The sequence below is a fragment of the Pelophylax lessonae genome (assembly GCF_965119305.1).
Source record: "Pelophylax lessonae genome assembly, chromosome: 3".
NCBI lineage: Eukaryota > Metazoa > Chordata > Amphibia > Anura > Ranidae > Pelophylax > Pelophylax lessonae.
The window spans coordinates 311027487-311042603 of NC_138770.1; the positions used below are offsets into that span (position 1 = coordinate 311027487).

Consider the following 15117-nt stretch of genomic DNA (forward strand, 5'->3'; position numbering starts at 1 on the left):
GCTCCTGTGATCCTAAGGTGAAGTATGGACAAAAAAGCTTTTGCCATACTTTGGCTTTAAGGACATGGCTGTTGAAGCTCAGGTCTTAAAGGCAAAGTTAGATGGAATAGGGCAGTGGTCCTCAACTCCGGTCCAACTAACAGGCCAGATTTTAAGTATTACCTTGGGGAGATGCAGATTAGAATACTGCAATCACTGAGCAGCAAATGAGATCACCTGTGATGTAATTTAGTCATCTTGCAAACCTGGCCTGTTAGTGGGCCCCAAGGACCGGAGTTAAGGACCACTGGAATAGGGGACTGTTGGGAAGAGGCCAGGGGGGGATTGGGGATTGTTGGGACCCAGAGGGCCCCGCAGCCTCAGAGGGGATCAGGTGGGGAAATGTGCTCCAGGGACTCCATTAGTGAAGAGGGGGACCCACACAAAAAGTGTATAAAATTGTTGTTAGGGACACCCCCACCGCGCTGGCAGCAGCACAGGGTCCAGCACAGAGCCCTACCACTGCTATAGGAGAGAGAGAACCCCACAAAAGTCCCACCACCGATCAGGCACTTACAGCACCAGGCAGACTGCACACCATGCGGCGATCAGGAAGAGAACGATACAAGAGTCCGTACTAGGGGATGAGGGGGGCTCCCGCTCCCAATCACCATCATATAGCTTCAAAAACATGGCCGGCACTATTTTCAAAGAGAAACAAACCTGGCCACCGATCTACAGCCCAAAAGGCTACAAGAAAATGGTGGCCCCATGCGGCTCCTGGGAGCCTAGGGGGACCCCAGGAGCTCCGAACACAATCCCAGCAGGAAGAGGGGCCCTGGCAGGAGCTCCTACCAGGTACATCCCCTCCCGAAAGTCAATCTTTCAATCGCCAGCAACATTCTCCCCCACATGGGGGGCGCTGCATGAGGGGGGACCCAGGGGCCCGACCGTTCCATTCACCCCGAAACCCTCCAGGGGTGGGGGGGACTACTTACCATACCAGGAACAGGGTGCGCACCGCTTCTGACAGACCATCACTCCATCAGAATGGGGGGCTGTCGTCCAAGAGGAACGCTGCGACTAAGACCGCGGCCAGGTCATATGTGCCCTTGCGAGAAATTTAACTCGCAGACCAACCCCCGTCCAGTGGGGCTATGTCGCCACCAACCTAGCGTGCAGCTGAGACCTGTGTGCGCTCGCTGGCAAGACTGGGGGGACCCTCTGGATCTAGATTATCCAGTCCGTCGCCCAGTCTGGCAGTTGATTGTAGATTCTCACAGGAACAAAAAGATAGGAAAAAGTTCCATTCAAAAAAGGGGAAAAAAAAAAAGGATCAGAGATCCCAGCAAGAAACTAGGACCTTACTCTTGACTAGGCAGAAAAAAAAAAAAAAAAAAACAACTTAGTACCTATAGCAGACAGGGAGTATACCCAGTGGGAGTGCCCATAGGCATAGCCAGACATTCTGCCTACTGTCCTACTTCTGTAGGAGGCAGTATAACCTAATGGTTAAGATGATCAGGGGCTGTGTCGCATCAATGAACAAAAGAGAAAACTTTTGAAAAAATATTCTTAGGCTTTGGTTGTAGCAAAGTCTTTCTCGCTCTATTTAAGCCTCTCTGGTTGTTCCCTTGCATTTTTTATATATATATATATATATATATATATATATATATATATATATATATATATATATATATATATATATATATATATATATATATATATATATATATATATATATATATATATATATATATATATCTAGATTGTCAAGAGTGTCCTTTCAACTTTGTACATTTTAAAGGACTTTCCCCCCCCCCCCTTTTGTTTTAACACTAGAATTTGGCAGAACAGATACATAATCAGTTATGGCACAATAGTGCCAACGTGTTGCAAGAACTAGAGCAGCATTATTAAACAGGGAGATCAGTGTTAATTTACATTGTATGCTGGCAAGCTCCACCCATATGGCCCTCTCCAGATAGGGAATTTTAATTGTAAAGTGCAAAAAAGGCGCAAAGGCCTAGTACATTACATAATGTAAATTACACACAAATGCATACTCGCAAACATGCAACAAGCTAAAAGGTAATGTAAAAAAATCCAAGTGACAGACAGGTTGAGGATCGGTATCACCCAGACCTGCAAGTTAATGAGTTTCAAGGAACAAACATTTCAGAGCATAGCGTGTCTGTGCTCCACATCTTTTAAATAAAAGCTCTCCAACCAATACACCCCACTCAACCCTAAAGGGAAGATGGGGGGAGGCACTATTGCACAAAGTAATCAAGGGTCAAGAAATAGACAGATTCAACATTCCTATCAAGAACATCAAGTCAAAGATCACATACAAAAAGCCAATGTACTTATGGATGTAATTCCAAATGGTGCAAGAACATACATATGACAAGTTAAGACATCCATGTGTCGCCACCTTACAATATTTAGAGGTTTTCCCGAATCTTGGGTAAAGGAGATGGAAAATATATTTTAGCTGGAAACTGGCAAGCAGCACTAGTTTTAGATATCGGTATAGCTTTTTATGTTTTGTAATGTTTTTTGTTTAATTGCTCAAACAGTGTTAAGTCCCATTTTTGTGTCCTCTTCCTAGGTTTGGTAAGCATGTACCAAACCTAGGAAGCCCATGTACCAAACCTAGCCCATGTAAACAATTAGCATGACGGGAGCAGCACCGATGAGGGTGAAGGTACCTGCGCTCCCACTTCCACTTGGATCACATCCCTGCTGTATACACACACACACACACACACACACTAGCGCAGCTTGGTGTGCACGCATGTCACTCCCTGCTGGGAGATGGGTTGTACAGCTGGGAGATGGAGCCAGTGATGTCATGACTCCATGGACTGGAGATTTCCAGAGAGCTGTAATAGGTTTAGAGATGAGAATACAGAGGTAATAGAGCAGTTTGGATTTTTACAAAATTATAAAATGGTGCAAGTATTGGAGAAATTATGTATACAAAAATGTAATACTAAAACATTCTTTTACACAGGCTAGGGCAGCATGCATGAGTCAGCCAAAGGAAAGGGGGCGTGGTAACATTTTTTGCATGCAAGATTTTTTTTCAGGAGCAAAGCGGGAAGGATTACAGATGACAGGCTGCACAAATGAGTTGTGCTGCTATAGCTAAAACAAAGTTTTTTTTTTTTTATTATCGGGTTTACAACCACTAATCTGTTTGCAGACTCCATTCATAGCCATTAGGGATCAACCGATATTGTTTTTTTCAGGGTCCATACCAATTTTGCCCTTCAGGCCAATATTCAGCACATTTAAAGTTTTTTTTTTTGACACTGTCCTTTTAAGAAAAGGTTTGATTACTTTTAATGCTGTCACAAGGAATGTAAACATCCCTTGCATCAGCAATAGGCAGTGACAGGTACTCTTTATGGAGGGAATCTGGGGTCTAAAAGACCCCAAACTCCTCCTTTGCACTTAAAAGCATTCAAAAACGCCAAGTTTGGCTAATACCTCTAGCTGAAGGCATCACTCCGGTACAACCACTTGAAGCAATATCAGTCATATCGGCAAGTTTGTGGCCAAAACGGATACCTAAAAAGTGAATATCGGCCTCCGATAATCTCCCCTCCCCAATAATCAGTGTATCCTTAACAGCCATGCATGGACAACAAAAAAATGACAGAGCTGAATTTTCAAAGATTCAATTCCCAAAGAGCTTTGGGATTTCAAAACAGAATACCAAACAGATGAGAATACAAAAGGCCTACAATAAATCCATAAAAGTCTGTTAAGAGCCAAAATTACAGAGGCACATTATCCGATGCAGAATAAATGGTGTTTTTGTGAAAATCTGAAGTTCAAACTTCTGCAGTAGATTAGCGTCTCCAAAAAATATAAAAAAAGATGGAAATTGCAAATTACCCTCACCTTGCAAATTTTTCCAGAGATCCTTTAAGGCGGTAAATGTAGGGATGGCTTTTTCCTCCTGTAAAGAGCCCAAAAGCATAAAATCATTCACATGAACCACCCCCTCCATTCATGCAAGAAATACCAGACAATTATATCAAAGTAAAGGACTAGTAGAAACACTCTGGGACAATTTCTGAAGGATTTACCAGGTCAACCTAATGCTGGATACACACTTTGTCCAACTAGTAATTGCCGCATCAACACAAGCGATTTTGATGCGATTTCTCCAGCTGTCTGTCTTTGTATTCTGACAGGAGGGATCCACCACTCACAGCCATTGGCTATAAGTGCTGATCAGATGCTGTCCCCTTGACAAAAGAAGTTTATTGGACGAGCTTCTGTTGGACATACCGCTGTATACACTGACTAAAAGTTAGCTGTTCCTGCTGAACCAGCCAATTTTCAGACACAGCATACCCAGCTCAAGTCATCTTACAGGACAGCAAAATCATAGTTTACCTTACAACTTACCTTCATTACTGGAGCATACAGTTTTATCCACAAAAAATGCAAAGAGCCTTTAACAAATCCCTTAAATTCTGATACTATGGTGGACAGAAGGGGATATTTTTGGTAAGGCCTCATTCACACAGATGCAATTCTTCAGTCGCCTGGGATGCACAGGTGTTCTTTGTAGGTAGCCTGCTAATTTCTTTGCACATGCCAGAGTATACATCTGTGTGGGTCTAGTGCATGGATCAAGACAGACATACTGAGCAGACAGGCATGAATGCACACTCCAGGATATGCAGGAAGATTTGTGCAGCCAGCCACCCGTCTACATCTAATGGCTGCCTGCACACCGCAACATCTCAGGCAGCCAAAGATGGCCCTTTGATTGGTACACCGGTGTCAAAGAGGCCCTAAGATGCTACAACTCTGGCCAACATGGCTGGTTGGCAAAACATGATAGTAAATTACAAACTGTGCGAGACATAAAACCCTCTGGGTATACCCTCTCAATTTTTTTTTTAAACTTTGGCTAGGGTAGGCAATTGTGAGGCCCCTTTCACACGGAGCGGACTGTATTGCGATCCTCTCCGTCACTTGTGTCATCCGGTCCGTATGTCCGCATATCATCCCATCCGTTTGCGGATGATATACAGACATACTGTATGTCTATGGGATTGCGGATGGTTTTACAGAGAGCAGCACTGATTCTCCTCCCCCCAGTTCCTCCGTCAGCGCTCTTGGCCCCTCCCTCCTGACAAGTGTCCCCATATTGCTATTTTTGCAAAATTGACGCTCTTTTTTTTGTTTATAGTGCGTGATCAAAAAAATCGCACAGGTGATCAAATACCGCCAAAAGAAAGCTCCGTTTGTGGGAAAAAAAGGACGCCAAATTTGTTTAGGTACAGCGTCGCACGACTGCGCAATTGTCCGTTAAAGTCACGCAGTGCCGAATTGCAAAATACCCCCTGGTTGTTTAGCAGCCAAATCCTCCGGGGCTTAAGTGGTTAATACAAGATAAGAGTGCAAGTTAACGATCGCTCTCTCTCCACCATGCAAACTGATAACCTGAACCCAATCGATTAATATACAAAGTCATGAAAAAAGCAGCTTAGATTTGGCGATCAATGCAACAGGAGAGATAACTTTACACCCTGGTTGTACAACTAAGTTTAATAAAATCCAATCTAAAAGCATCTAAGTTGATTGAATGGAAATGAATGGTTGTTTGTCTGAATTGTACATCCATTAGGCAGTTGTCACTTGAGCAACTGTTTCAATTTGAAGATTTTCCCCTCTATTACTGTCATTAGTGTCCCTTTTAAAAGATTTTTCCTTCCTGCCCTGCATAGTGAAATTATAGGGAATCTCCACATTCGCCCCAGTTTACAGCAAATTCAGCTCTGAAATCGCACTACTTCAGAGCGATACATAAGGTCACTAGTGCAGTATAGTGTCAACATAACTGGTGTGGTGGTGATAAGAGACACTGGCTGGTAAAAGTAAGCAAAAAAAAAAAAAGTTACTTTTTTAACCACACTGACCAGAGCAATACAATGGTACCATAGTAACACTGTACTACTCTGGGGAAGAGATCAGGATTTTTTCTTCTACACATGATTACTTATATAAATTAATTTAATTGGTATAAGCAACCATTTTTACTGAATTAAACTGATTCAGTCCCTTGTTGTGATTACCTGTAATTGGCCCAAGGTAATCACATGGCACAGATGGGCTGTGATTGGCCCTGTCTACCATGTGATTACTGTGACCAATCACAGCTAGCAACACAATTATATACAATGGACTCATGAAAGGAATCCATCTACTGTTTACAATAGTCATGTGATCTGCTGTGATTGGCAAGTGATCACATGACACTGGCAGCAGGCCTGTATAGTGATCACTGGCTGTATCCACAGATAGAGCAACGCTCTGAGAGGATACAACTTCCACTCAGGAAGAAAGTCCTGCCTGGCAGTCAATCTGCTCTAGGCCAAGCCGGAAGGTGTTAAGACTGTGCCATAGCTGCGATTTGTTAATCACATGTTACACCCATGTCAATGGGGGCTCACTGGGGTAAATCACCATGCAGACAATTGTAACTAAGCATTACCATTAAAATATCCTCCCTCCCCCAAATTGTTTTTTTTTCCCCCCTTACTTTTAGATTCTCAGTGGTCACAAGACCTAGAAAGGATAAAAAAAAAAAAAAAAAAAAGTATAATTTCAACTTCGGTAACATGTTACGTCCATATTTAGAGTAACATGTTACCAAAGAGCAGCTGCCTGTGCATCTCCGATCCCCTGCTGTGACAGGAGATCTCCCCACACGGGCATGTCATTCTGTCAATGAACTACAACTACCATCTTCCATTGCAGCAGATGGCCTGTAGTTAATGAACTATGAGGGTGCTGGTGAGCACTCTTGTCGTTCATTGATCCGCTTGCTCTCCAGTAACTGTCAGCACCATACAGGAGGTACAGGCAGATAGCAATACTAAGATTCTGCAGGAGCCTAACACTGCACCCACAATCTAATGATCACAGGTGCAATGCTCTGCATTTTAACCTGCAAAATCGTGTGCAATTAATTTTTTTTATTTTTTGGGTGAACTTAACCTTTAAACTCCCAAGCAGGAACACATTCAGCAGTAAAAGCCTAACAGGGATTCCAACTAGCACACACAAAGATATGCGCAAGGCTAGGATTTTTCCAAAGACCAGGTTCCAATGCTGTTATTTTGGCCTCAATTCCCTGTGAGTCACAAACTGGAACAGGTCAGAAGATTTTAGGCCTTACTGCCTGATTTTTGTTCCAGATCAATGACTCAGGTGATGCCAGTGCCAAGCGACATCCCCAGAAGCCTGCACCCCTTAAAGTATCTCTAGCAGACCGGCACGATTCTGGATAAAATAAGATTTACAATTTTTTTTTGCTTAAAATAAAGATCACCGATTGTCTCATTACTATCGGTGTAACATCTTTCACATTATACAAAAATATTGGGCTGACTTTACAGTTTAGTTTATTATTCATTGAAGTGTATTTTTTCCCACAAAAATTCCATTTGACAGACTGCTGCCCAAATACAGTGCGACAAAATATTGCAACAACCGCCATTTTATTCTCTAGGATCTCTGCTATATCCATCTATATTTGCGGGTTATAAGTAATTTTCTAGCAAAAAATACTGATTTTTTACTTAAACGTCAGAAAAAGGCTAAGGGCTCTTTCACACGGCCGCTCCGTGTGTCCGCAAATCATCCTATTTTTTTGCGGATGATTTACGGACATAATGTAAGTCAATGGCATTGTGGATGTCAGCGGAATACCATCCGCTGACATCAGATTTCCTTCCTTTCAGTTCTGTTCCGTTTTTTGGAACGGAACAGAACCCTATTTATCCTCCGTTCAAAAAACGGAAAGGAAGGAAAATCGGATGTCAGCGGTGTCATCCGCAATGCCCATAGACTTACATTATGTCCGTATATCATCCGCAAACGGATGGGATGATATGCGGACATACGGAGTCCTGCAGCGGAGAAAAACAGCGGAGCGGCCGTCTGAAAGAGCCCTTAGTCTTCAAGTGTTTAAACTGGCCTTACAGACCCAAGTTTATCCCTTTAAAAAGGAGGGAATGATACAATGTATCCATTTATCTCTTAGTACTGAGCAATGTTGTGAAACTTGTCTTTTTTTCTTTGACAGCTCTGAGCAGAGAAATGCTTTGCACGGTTATACGAATCATGGAAATGACAGATTAAGAGCATATGGGGGGGGAGAGGTTGAATTGAGCACTATTTAACAATCGTGCACCTCTAATCTCTAGCTAAAGTTTTACTTCTGGATAGAGTAGAGGAGGGCCAATCCTGTCATGTTTTTATTGCCGTTCGTATCCTCTTTGGGGAGATTCATCCCTGACTGTACTAGTGGATGCAGTCACCAAAGAAGGGAAGAATGTTAAGAGTCGTGCCCGGTAGGTCTAAATTAGAGGAAGTAAAATCTCCCCAGCAGGACACAACTGCAACAAAATAACTTGACAGGGTTTTTAATCCTTCTCTACTTTATAAAATACATAATGCACTGAACTACCCCTACACAAAACATGGCAGCTGCTGCATGTTATACAGTGTATAACAGCCACTGGTGTGAATGGGCCCTTAAAGCAGAACTACTTCTTTACAGCAGCGGTGGTAAACTTCCTTCACATTAGGACTCTCAAATGTGGACCTCAACATCACCAAAAGGCTGCATATAAAATTTCAGTTAAAGTGTTGCTAAACCTACATCAGGAAAAATCTGTATATGCAGTAAGGCACACTTGTTCTACTCACTGTGGAACCTAAGGGATTAATCCTGTGCATTGTTTAAAAAGGCGGTTTGAACCCATCTTCTCTGTTCCTCCCCTTCTTTCACTGTCGCCAAACCATCTCCTGATAGAACAGAGGACAGGGGACACGCTGCACTGGAGTGGTATGTATTGCTAGAGAGTTTTTTCCTCTTGGGAGAGTATGATCAGCGCAGGGCCAATCAGCGCAGTCCAGACAGGACAAGGGGTCCTGCAACCTTATAGGACAGTCAGAGCAGAGTGAAAACTCCTACAAGCTTTAAAGAGGAAGTAAACCTTCCTCTGCAAGTTGTACCTATAGGTAAGCCTTATCATAGGCTTACCTATAGGTACTGCAAATATTTCCTAAACATGTACCGTTTAGGAGATATTTACCTTACATGCAGCCAGTGCCGTTCCTTCAGAGCCCCGTGCCGTGACCAGCGGCTCCCGCACGCATGCGAGGGAGTGACGTCACCGCGGCTCCGGCCAATCAGATGGCTGGATGCCGCGATCCCGGAAGACCGGCGACTGAACATGTCGCCCGTCAGAGGTAAGCGGGGGGCACGGCGGGGGCTCCTTCTAAGGTATTTCATAATGAGCTAGTATGCGGTGCATACTAGCTCATTATGTGTTTCTCTTTCAGGGGGAAAAAAAATAATCGGGTTTACAACCTCTTTAACCAGACACTGATAGAAATCACAAGATTTGTGGTTCTGAATAATGGAGAGCTGTGTCCGTCAATGAACGAAAGGAAAAAAGGTATTTAGCAGTTTATAATAACTAAAATAACTGAATTTCCATGTACTGTGGGAGACCAGATACAGTGATTGCAGGGTCCTGGGTTTAGTAATACTAATATTCAGGGGCAGAGACAGCAGATATGCTGCATGAGAACGGAAACCTAACCTACTATAGGAGTCATTGAAGACATGCTTTAGGTAAGAAATTACACAAGACGTAAAAAAACAACTTACTGCCATAACAGGTAAATGACAAAACACAGATTGCCTGCGCATTTCATATGGCATGCCAGAGGTTAGGATGCGATGCGGAATCACGCTGCATATTCGCAGCGTTCCCACATCGCACAAATGTGAACCGGCACTAAAGCCACAGATTTAATGGTTTTAAAAAAACAGTTACATTCCCAACATGCTAGGACTGCACTGTCACATTTGCTTGTGCTTTCAACCAAATCATCAAACGGCAGGTAGCATAATGATCCTGTGTAGCACAATTGCACCGCAAACAGAGGCTAATGCTGGCCATACACGATACGAAAAATTGTACAAACTTATTTCGAAAAAAGAACACTCAGCCGTGAGAGTAAACAAAACATGTAATGACCAAAAAAAAAAAAAAAAAAAAAATCATTCAATGGACATATGAATCATTTTTTTCACATATACCTAGTCCAAACAGTTTGGACGAGAAAACACATTAACCTTTCAATTTATCGTTCAGCAGAAAATTTTCATACTTGTCCTTCGTTTTTTTTTCGGTTAAAAAACATCACAACCAATTACCGATTTGTGCCCATAAACTGGCCAAAAAACAAACTGTCCAAATGACTGAATTTTAGGCGATTTTTCATATAGTGTATGTCCAGCATAAGATAGAAACTTCCTCAGCTGAAAGTAAAGGATGGTCTGGTTCTGAAGCAGAAATAAACCCATTGCCGTAACAGTATCAAAATTTAGTTACCTTTAAAGCATGCCAGGAATGTAACTGTCACATTTGTTGTGCTTTCAAACTGTCAAACTATCAAATAGCTCAAAACTGATCAAATGTGCACTTGTGCAGCATCATAACAGTTGAAGATTAGAGGCCAAGATAGCAGCTTCCATGGCTGAAAAGAGCAAACCTTAAAACAAAGATAAACCCTCCCATTTTTCAGCAAAGGAAGCTACCATCTTGGCCTCCGATGTTCAACTGCCATGATGCTGAACATGGGATTCATTATGACACCAGCCATTTGATTGCTTGACAGTCTAGCACATTGGTTGTGCTGTCAACCATTCCCAGGACATGTCAGAAATATAACTTTTTTGGAAACTTAAAGCAGAGTTCCAGCCTAACACACTCACCTGTGCAACGGTCCAGTGATGTGGCCGCCCGAAGCCTCGCTCTTCTCCCTCTCTGCTCTCCGGCATCACTGGTGTGGGCACCCGGCTGTGACAGTTTGTGGCTTCCCAGCCGGATACGCACTGCGCAAGCGCGAGTTGCGCTACGCGTCGTGATTGGCCGGCAATCCTCTGGGACCTCTGACATGTCCCAGAAGATTGCAGGGTTGCAGGGAGGGGGGGGGGGGGGAGGAGAACTTCCGCTCAGGGCACCGCGGCGCTCCGAGCAGAAGTGGGAGCTGGTACCTGTCAAAACTAGGTACCCGCTCCCCCCCCCCCCCAAAAAAAATGACATGCCAAATGTTGCATGTCAGGGGGTTAGAACTGCCTAAAGCGGAAGTTCCACTTTAGGGTGGAACTCCGCTTTAAAGAGGAGTGCCACCTGTGGTAAAGATGAAAGTCAGCAGCTACAAAAGCGTAGCTGCTGACTTTAAAAAAAAAAAGCCACTCATCTGTCCCAGGAGCCAGCGGTGAGCTCACCCCAAGCAGTCTCACCCACTGCCTTTGGTCCCTAGAGCCGGCATCTTTACTATGGGCACCAGGCTGAGACAGCTTGCGGCTTCGCAGCCTGGTGCCCACTGCGCATGCATGAGCCTGTCAAGTGTCCCAGAAGACTACAGGGGGGGGGGAGGGGGGGGGGGGGAAGGAGAACATCCATTGCCAAAACAGAACTGAAGCAGGTACCTGTCAAAATCAGGTACCCGCTTCCCCCCCCCCCCCCCAAAGTGCCAATTAAGAGGAGCAGGGAACAAGCCCTTAAAGCTGAACTTTTTTTGTGAAGATCACATGCGATGTCTGTGATACGAATTCAACCAGTTTGCTTTGCTGAATCCACATCCAGACCAAAATAGTACAGAACCATTTTTTGGTCCGCATTTGAATCACATAGGTGTTCACACCCATGCAATCTGATTCCTGTACCATTTCACAGTTCGCACTGTGATCTGAAAACCAATCTGGGGGTGTCATTAACTTTACATTGACACCCACAGCGGTTCGCAGATGTCAGTGTGAACCATCTGTGACCAATGTGAACCCAGCCTAAATCACAAGCTGATGGCTGCAGTAGCAGCATTCAACTTGTCATCCACTTGCGGGCGTGAAAGTAAAAGTGATGTGGCAGCTCCCTATCCACTGATTACTTTTACACAGTGAGCAGCAGGCCACCTCATGGTTCCCGAGCTCTCCTGCGCTTACTGGGACCACAACTGATGGCTTTTGGGAAGTAGAAACAGGTGAAAAGCAAGACATACCAATGACTCACTTTCACATGTAAACAATGAAACTAGAAGAGGATTTATTCACTTCCAGATCCACCAACGTTTCCTGGCTGATACTGCCAGGGGACACATGTAACCTAGCAGATCTGTGCTTGGTTAGATGCTGCAAAGACATTGGGATTCATTACACCCCTTATCTATAAAAAAAAAAAAAAAAAAAAAAAAAAAAAAAAAAAGCAGCACCTGTCACTTGCGACATGCCATCACATAGGGCTTTATTATCCCTTGTGATAGCAATCAAGCAAAAAAAAAAAAATCTAAACTACAATAAGATTTATTTTAAAAGGTTGCATTAACCCCCATTGCCATGGACATATGCTGCACCCACGCGTATGTAAACTGCAGTCGCTGCACATGTGACATCGCCGCAAACAGAGTGAGAATAATAATTCTAGGGGGAAGTGCTCCTGTTTAACACTAAACTGATGAGTTGGAAAAGCATCACCTAAACTTGACTTGTAGAACTTGTTTCAGTTAAACCTAATTTTGCCATTTGTGGGCTGCTTTTCTATGCCCTTACGTACCACAGCCACTTACTCCTGTCTGGCTGATTATTTTATTAAGGTAAAAAAAAAAAAAAAAAAAGTGTCACCTATGAAGATTTTATGGTACCATTTGACATAGGCAGGTGTAATTTTAAGACTTTGCGTGTTTGATATCCAATTTCTCATCCTTCGCTATTAAAAAAAAAAATATATGGGTATTATACGGTTTGCGCTTGCACTAGCATTCATTTTATTCCGAAAATTTGCATTTAATATACAGTTTCACAAATATTTGCAACTGTCATCTTTATTCTACAGGACTTTTTTCAGAAAAAAAAAAAAAAAAAAAATGTTCTGGGGGTTTAAATATTTTAAGAAAAAAAAGAAAATTTGCTCTAGAGCTGAATTGGTTAAAGAGATTGTAAACCACTGAAAAAAAAAAAAAAAAAAAACATTTTCCCGGCAAAAAAAAAGCATAATGTGCCATTATACATCACATACTAGCACATTATGAAATACCTTAGAATGAAGCCCCCCAGCAGCGTGCTGTCATCGCTGAGGGCTTCTATCTTCCCCTGGTCTTCCTTTCTGGGTTTGCGGATTCCAGCTGAGTGGCTGGCACCAAGAGGACATGACTTTCGCACATGCACACAGGAGCCCTTAGGTCCAGCACGGTGCTCTGAAGGTCCACCAAGGCATGCCGGACCACCAGAGTGCACGCATCAGTGAAGTCACTGACTACATCCAGTGTAAACATCTCCTAAACAGCAACAGTTTAGATAAGAAGATATTCATTTTACCTACAGTTAAACAGGAAGTCTTTTTTTACCTGCAAAGTAAAGGCATAATGTGCTAGTATGCATTGCATACAAGCACATTACGTGGCACTTACCTGCAAGCTATGCCCTCATCGCCCCTGCTGGAGGCCACATCCATCTTTGCATGTCTTCCTTCCAGGTCTGCAGACCCCGGCTGTGTGACTGCCCAGAGCCACGTGATGTCACTCCTGTACATGCGCACAGGAGCCACCGGTCACTGCTCTGAAGTAACGGCACGGGTGGCAGTTCCTTCAGAGTGCATGCACCGATGACATCAAAGTATACAGTAAATATCTTCTAAACCAGGGATATGCAAACTGTGGCCCTCCAGCTGCTGCAAAACTACAAGTCCCATCATGCCTCTGCCTCGGTGTCATGCTTGCGGCTGTCAGTCTTGCTATGCCTCATGGGACTTGTAGTTCTGCAACACCTGGAGGGCCACAGTTTGCATATCCCTGTTCTAAACTGTGCACATTTGGAAGATTACTACAGTACCTATAGGTAAGCCTTATTATAGGCTTACCTAGAAGTACAAAAATAAAAGGGAAGTTTACAACTGCTTTAAGCTTTATTATCAGCTTACCTTTAGGTAAAAAAAAAAAAAAAAAAAAAAAAAAAAAAAACACAAAGCAGACTTCTGTACTGCTTTAAGAACGTTGAGGTGTGAACAGGACACTATGGCTTTCTATTGCTCCTGGTGTTCAGCCCACATTGAATTATGAAACTGACATACTCACTACTTGGCACCAATTAACATGGAGCCCACAGACATACAAAGAGGATAGTGCAGCCACTTATCAGAATGTTATATAATTGACAGCTAATCCTTCCTTTCGCCCCCACACATAAACAGCCCGCTATCCTTCAGGCCCACTCACCACAATGCCCTCTTCCTACTGTGCTGACCCACACGCGCTTTAAATCAGCCCCAGTACGCTCTTATCGGCTTCACTTTATGCTCTTCCGGGTCGTGCAGGTTGAAGGGGGTGTTAGTTAGTGACGTCGCCGCTCCTGTGGGCGGGATTAGGTGCGGGGCAGCATTTAATGCGATGATTTGCTGTGGTACGCAGGTGTTAGGAGCGATACCCGGTGTGGGCTGATCAGCTGATTTGCTAAGCTTGTGTCGTAGTTATTGTGTATGACCCGAGTCCTGCACGAAGTACACAGCAGGCGATACATAAAAGGGAACTTTTCCCTCTCAGTCTTCGAATAACTGCCTACACCTGATAAGACACACAACTGAGTATTGCCTTTATTTGGGATCATTCCTCGCCTGCTCTGAACATGTTTGTTTACAACACATTTTGGCCATTTTAGATGTAACACTTGTCTATACATATGTATGAAGTAAATTAGTCCATCACAAGTTTTACCTTTTTTTTGCTAAAACTTTACTGAAATGTTACAAGTGACATTGCATTTACCCTGATTTCTGGGAGTGAGATAAACTCTAGTCCTGACCCTATAGGCCCGAGTGGCCCCCCCAAAAAGCTCCAGGTCTCGTGGTGCTGGTTTATAATTATTAGCCCAGAGTGAGTCCACACCAGGGCTGATCTAATCCTCCGCTCCAATGGGCCTCTACTGCCCGGTGTTCTATCAGAATCCCCTACCCCATCAGAAATCCATACCCTCGTCATTTCCGGTTCAGATCAGCTGTGGATTCGTCATGCATCAGCTGTAGCCGC

The 15117-nt window shown here is 43.5% G+C and overlaps 1 protein-coding gene across 1 annotated transcript in view; it reads right to left on the reverse strand.

Annotated features, from left to right (window-relative positions):
- Positions 1–14435, reverse strand: part of DIS3L2 (DIS3 like 3'-5' exoribonuclease 2) — a 1275365-nt gene extending 1260930 nt beyond the window's left edge. Inside the window, exons 1-2 of the mRNA XM_082248603.1 lie at positions 14311–14435; positions 3898–3955 (exon numbers count right to left, since the gene is read on the reverse strand). The gene's annotated coding sequence lies outside the window, so the exon portion shown is untranslated. The remainder of the gene's footprint in view (positions 1–3897; positions 3956–14310) is intronic.
- Positions 14436–15117: the final 682 nt, after the last annotated feature.